Source organism: Gavialis gangeticus, unplaced genomic scaffold (assembly GCF_001723915.1).
Source record: "Gavialis gangeticus isolate Ggan-Ray unplaced genomic scaffold, GavGan_comp1, whole genome shotgun sequence".
NCBI lineage: Eukaryota > Metazoa > Chordata > Crocodylia > Gavialidae > Gavialis > Gavialis gangeticus.
In genome coordinates, this window is record NW_017729031.1 from 98,675,724 (window position 1) to 98,682,071 (window position 6,348).

Here is a 6,348-nt window from a genome sequence, read left to right on the forward strand (position 1 = left end):
GTACCGAAGTCAGGTGACCCCAGCCAGGTGACTATCAAGCCTCCTCTTGAAGACCTCCAAGTTAGGTGATAATACTACATCTCTTGGAAGCCCATTCCAGATTCTGGTCACCCTTACTATAAAAAATTTCTTCCTAATAGCTAACCTAAATCTACTTTCTACTAGGCTGCACCTTTGGGTGCATCCTATTCAGTCCCATGGACTTGTACACATCCAGCTTTTCTAGGTAGCCCCTAACCTGTTCTTTCACCACTGTTGCCTGCTCACCTCCTCCTGACCTTGCCTGTGATGCATCTTATTTCTCCTGTGTTCAATGGCTCCCAAAGACAGAAAAGTACAGGGGTCACATGTCAAGTTTTAGGAGTGACAGAAAAGTAAACAAATATGTAAACAGAAAACAGGTAGAACCAGCCCAAGTGACGGCCAGATCAGACTGGACTGTTCAGTCAGTGCCACAGAGCTCTGGATCCATACCTGGGTATAAACTTATGCAGAGTCTGGAGATTTCCCACTCTACCATTTTTGGCTGAGCCCATTTCAGGGATACTGGAAAAGCCAGGTCTGATGGTCAGATCCAGGCCTGGAGACTAATATTCCCAAGTTTTGGGGGTGTATGGCTCTAACAGTTGAATTTGGGTCCCCTTTAAAATAAGATGTGCGTCTTCCAACTTCCTTTATAGTTGTAATAATGGCATCTTCCTTTGGTTTTCATCAACAATAATCTGATTCATTCTAATAAACTACTTAGCCTTCAACTGCTTAGTCTATGCACTTAAATATTGAATTATTGTCTTGTAAAACAGAGGGGCAATGACACTAGCACTCACTTGCAATATCCTTGATTTGTGAGAAGAGACATCAGCAAAAGAATAAAAGTCATTCCTAATAGCAAGGGGAAAAGTAGCTAACTGTGCATTTTCTGTTCTCCCTAAATTCTCCCTAAGATGCTACAAAGGCGGCTTCACTCCTGTAACTTAGTTAGCTGTAGTTCGCTGCAAGTTTGATTTGTCAGCTGATGAACTGCTGTAGAAGTAGAAGTGGAGCCAAAGGTTCACCTGCATCCCCGTCTACCAACCCCAACCTGTACAATGGTTGTTCTCTCATATGAGTTCTAGCAAACCATGTAGGCAACTGTGGAACTTAGCTCTCAGCCTTTAATCAGCACAGAGTTGAATTTTCCTGACTGCAAAAACAGTAAAATCCACCCTGCAACAAACTAAAATACATCAAGTGAAGCACAAAAAAACTGCACACAACCTAAACTTTAATAACAGTTATGTGGCTACAATGACTACTTCTAGTGCACACGCTGCCTGAAGAGCACAGTCTGTTGGCTGTTAGCCCTTACAAAGGAGACAGGCTTCCAAAACTTTCCAACAGGTTACTTATCCACTAAAAAGGTCAGTAGACTGCATGAAAACCAAGTAATAATGGAACACACCGTATTTATTAGCCAGACTGCAGCAGAGGTATTAAAAGCAGCAGGATTTTCTTAGCCATCAAACCCAACCCCAGGCTAAGCACCATAAGAGATATTCTAGTTGTGCTCAATCCATGGCAGTAGCCTTTAGATGTGGCGGGAAGAGGACTATCATGTATAAGCAGGAACTCAAGAATCCTAAACAGGAGCTGAGATGATGGAAAGAGGAAAATCAGACTGGCAGTTTCAGGACCCATAGTAAGGAAAAAAGCTCCAAAATAGCATGAACAAATAGAAAGTGAAGACCAGGAGGAATAACCAATGCACCTACCATCTCCTCGGACCTCCATAAAGGAAGCTGAAGGGCACACAGTGAATCAGCAACTACCATTGTGTAAGGGAGTGAAAACCCAGAAAGGATGTCAGGATCCTCCTCTTATTTTCTAACCTGGCTCTGCCATTGACTTAGCATGTAGCCTGGAGCAAGCATTCTACTTTGGAGTGGGAGTGATAAGTATTGTGCTGTCTATTACATAGGACTGTTTACTTACAAATATTTCTATATAATGGCAGCATTCAAAGGTCCACTTTGGGATTAAGGCCCCATTCTGCTGGTGCTATACACATACAAAAAACACAATAGCTGCTCTGCAGAGCTTAGTAACTAAAGATGATGCAAGGACACATTGGCCATGTCCACCCGAGACACTGACTGTGTACCCAAGTGCTAAACAACTGTGCAGTAACTACCATTATTGTGCAGCAGCATCCTTGCACAGCTTTGTAGTGATGCTGACTATGCAGTAGCTTGTTACTACTGTGCAGTAGCGTTGCATCACAGTTCGTGCCCCGTGACAATACTGTGAAGTAGTAACAAGCTACTGCTCAGTCAGTATCTCATGTAGACGCAGCCATTAACTAGCTAATTTAAGTGCCACTTTTGAGTGCTCAGTACCATTATCACATCCATACATTTCTTCCACATTATTCCCTATACTTCCTTCCTTGTCCTGTCTGCCACACCTATACCTACTGTCTCTGCATTTATCCTCTTCAGATTGTTGTCTTCTATTGTTTTCCTGTGCTCTTCTGCCCTGACACTGCAACTACTTACACCCACAAGCAATTTTATACATGAGAGCTGTCCCATATGACTTCAGATAGAGCAAAGTGAGGCCAGAGCTAGATGCTTCTGACAACCCAATCCACAATAGCAGAGATTTTCAAGAGAGGTGTTATCTGAGAATGTTCAACTTAAAGGGGTCCCATTTTCAGTGTGTGTGTTCAGCAGTTCCTAAAAAGTCAGGCTCAAGCTGTGTATTCCATATCACTTGTGACTTCTGAAATCCTTGGCCAATAAACAATAATTACCCCATTCATTGCAGATGCAAAGAATGAGTGAGAACCTAGGCAGTTGCTACACTCCAAATTACAGTGTACATAGGGGAAAAGCAACCCTAAGTGAATGAACCTGCCAGAAACACATTCCTTCTGATAGATACCTTATCCTGAGATATCCCACCACCACCATTTTGTTTGTGTGTTCACTTTCTCTGTCTAATTCAGAGATGCTGCTGAAACAAGAATATGGCTTGCTTTATCTCAGGGAACAGAGAAGAAAAAGACTGAGAAAAGAGTCGTTCAAAACCATTCTCCTACTTTGTGCTTTAAAATCCAGACAAGTAGTTTTTGTCCTTTCCTTTGAAGATACAGTACAGTAGAACAAGACACACTGTTAGAGCTAATTACAGAAATGCCAGTTTTGAGCGCTGTTGTGAAATAAAATGGATATTCCGTCAAATTAGATTATACTGGGTTTTTTTGTTCCAGAGGCGCTCTTTAGTATTCATCACCCTCAGGTTTCAGAGCAAATATGCATGTCAGGATAAGCTTCATACTGTGTATTAAATGTTAATGCGCAAAGCAAGACTAGGAGACCGGACCACATTTCATCACGTAAATATGATATTATTAATAACAATAATATGGAAAAGGCATTGTGGATATTATTGTTTAAACCTTTTCATAATTGAAAATAAACATTCTATCTTGATAAAAATAATCAAAGTGATGAGAACAGATAGAATTCTAGGAACTAAATATAAGTCAGGGTAATTTTTATTAACCTGGAAAAAATACACAGCAGCGAGACATATAGCTTTGTTATCAGATAACGTCCTGATTCAGCAAAGCAACCAAGTACCTGGGTGAATTGTTTTTTATATGATTTAGGAGCCTAAATCCTCATAAATTGTTATGAGACTTAGGCTCTCAAGTGACTTAGGATTTTAAAGGAGAGATATTTCAAATGCCCAAACGGGAGTTAGGGAGCACACTCCTATTCACTTTCGCTGGGCACTGGGTACCTGACTGCCTTTTATGCCTGGGAAAATCTATTCCAAGATGCTTAGGGTACATCTACACTAGGAGTCACCCCTCTATAAACTGGCCCATGACATAAGATGCAAATCTCTCCTACCCAGAGCACCCAGCTTCTTACACTTACCCTCGCTGCTGATCCCCAACCCCTCTGCAGTGAGGGTAAGCACAAATATGATGGAGAAGCAGGCGTTACAGTGGCGGGAAGCACTGCACAGGGAATAGCTGGCACAGCACAGCTCTGTGTTACTGACCCACCATGCCAGATTGGATTTTTGTGGGTCAGACTGAATCTCTTCATGGACTGGATCCAGCCCCCAGGCCAGGGGTGGGCAAAATGCGGCCCAGGGGCCATATGCGACCCGCCAGGGCATGCTATCCGGCCTGTGGGGCCCCTAAAAAATTTAGAAAATTAATATTAATCTGCCCTGGACTGCCTATCATGCAGCCCTCGATGGCTTGCCAAAACTCAGTAAGCGGCCCTCTGCCTAAAATAATTGCCCACCCCTGCACCAGGCCATAGGTTGCCAAACCCTGAACACTGTTTCTCTTGTGCTTCCAAGGGTACCACTCAAGAGTGGCCCCACCTACCTGCTTCCACTCCACACACACCCCAACCCTGGAAATAAACCAGCTGAGGATGCACTCCAGCTGTCACTCTCAAGATCTAATAGCAGTAATTGAAGGTCACCCTCAGTGTATCTTCCCAGCCTCATTACCAGGGCTGGTGCATGTAGAGCAATAATTTGCAGGTATGTGGCCAGATCTAGAATTTTAAAAAGGAAGGTGAAGATGGCTTGGTACATCATCACATATAATATGAAGCATTCTTTTCCAATTAAAAGAAATAAGAAACTTTACTAATATGCTAGGGCCTAGGGCTATATTATTTAGCTTAAGACTGAAACAAAAACAAATATAATGTTACTGGAATGTGCATTGATTTCCTATATTAAGCATAAAAAAACACAGCAAACAAGGCAAAAATAATCAAAAGTTGCTGTTTCATTAGTCTTACAATTATTAGAATTAAATGTACCTCTTTTATATAGATTCCTAAAACAAAACACAGCCTTCTTAGGTGTTTTGACAATGTATGTGACATTTTACTGAGTGTTATTTCCATGCATGAGTTAATGTTTCCACACCTGAGTTAATGTTTTAGCTAGAGCTAAAAATAATCTGCAAGGCTGTGAAATACAAGATGCTAACAGATGGCAAAATTCCAGAAGAAAGGGTAGTTTGATCAGTAGAACATCAAGACTATTAAAAAGGAGAGAGGGCATTTAACAACTGTGGAGTGAAGAGAGATTAACAGGAATCAGGCTGATTATAATAAGCCATTAAGTCAACTGACTCCCTCAGTGCTGCTTGAACAGAAATGCCATGGCCACTGTGGGGCAGTTGGTTTTAAACTTTGGGTGGAGCAGCAATCAAAGGGGGTACAACCACAGAACCATAGGTAAAATAAAACTTGAGCTTGCTACATTTTTTTAGGATTTAATGCTAGTTGTTAGTTCTGAGTACTCTAGCCACAATCCAGCATTGGTTTGTTTGAAATTATTTACCAGGTCTGCAAGTGTTTAAGTTAGGCATGAAGGAAGAGAAAACAGTTTCAGGTGACAAACCAAATATCAGGTTTAATATTTTAGCCTTTGCCACTTAACATACATGAAACTATAAACTGCTTTATTACTCAAATATAAAATTACCCCTGGTAATTTAATTGTATATAGGACATTTTATAAATTTGTTCTAATTTTCCAGGTATAAAATCTTATTGGAGGGCTATCTTGAATCCCATCCCCTCTCCCCACTGCGATGGCAGAGAAAGCAGTGGCTGAGTAGGGTGTTCAGGTGGTCTTCTTCCCCCTGCAGTCTTCCTGCCCCCGGCACCTCCCCACCTCCATTTCCCCACAGTCTCTGCCCCTCCCTCACTCCCCCAGTCCCTGCCTCTTCTCCCCCTGCTCCCCAGTCTCTGCTCTTCCTGTCCCCAACCTAACTATCAGATGCTGCTCAGGCTGCTCTCTCTCAGAGCACAGTATGTGAAAGCTCAGCCCTTGTCTGGCCATGAAGCAGTGTTGGTGCTGTTGACTTGACGGGCAGGGGAAAGATTTCCATGTGCTCCATGCCCAGGAGAGACTCCAACCCAAGCAAGAACTGAGCTGTGCCTGACAACGAGGGAGAAGGAAGTTGCAGGGTGGGAGACACAGAAGGCTGCTGGGGGTGTCACTGTGGCCCCAATATGGGCTGAGGGCCAGATTCAGAGCCGCAGCAGCCACCTAATCCCCGCTCTGTTTCATATGTAAATATCAGATGAGCAGTATTTTCCGCCATGCAGACTGGGGGGAAAAAAACCTCATTTTGTAGTTGAGTAAATATGGTAACATAACACCAAAGAGATTACAAAGACTGAGGAAGCTTCTCTGTAATGGTTCCCCAGTACAAGGGTGACCATCTGAACGTATTGCATTTGACTTACAAAATATTACCCTAATTTTGCTACCTTAGGATGATGTGAGAACCCGTTATAAACTGAAAGAGCAAGC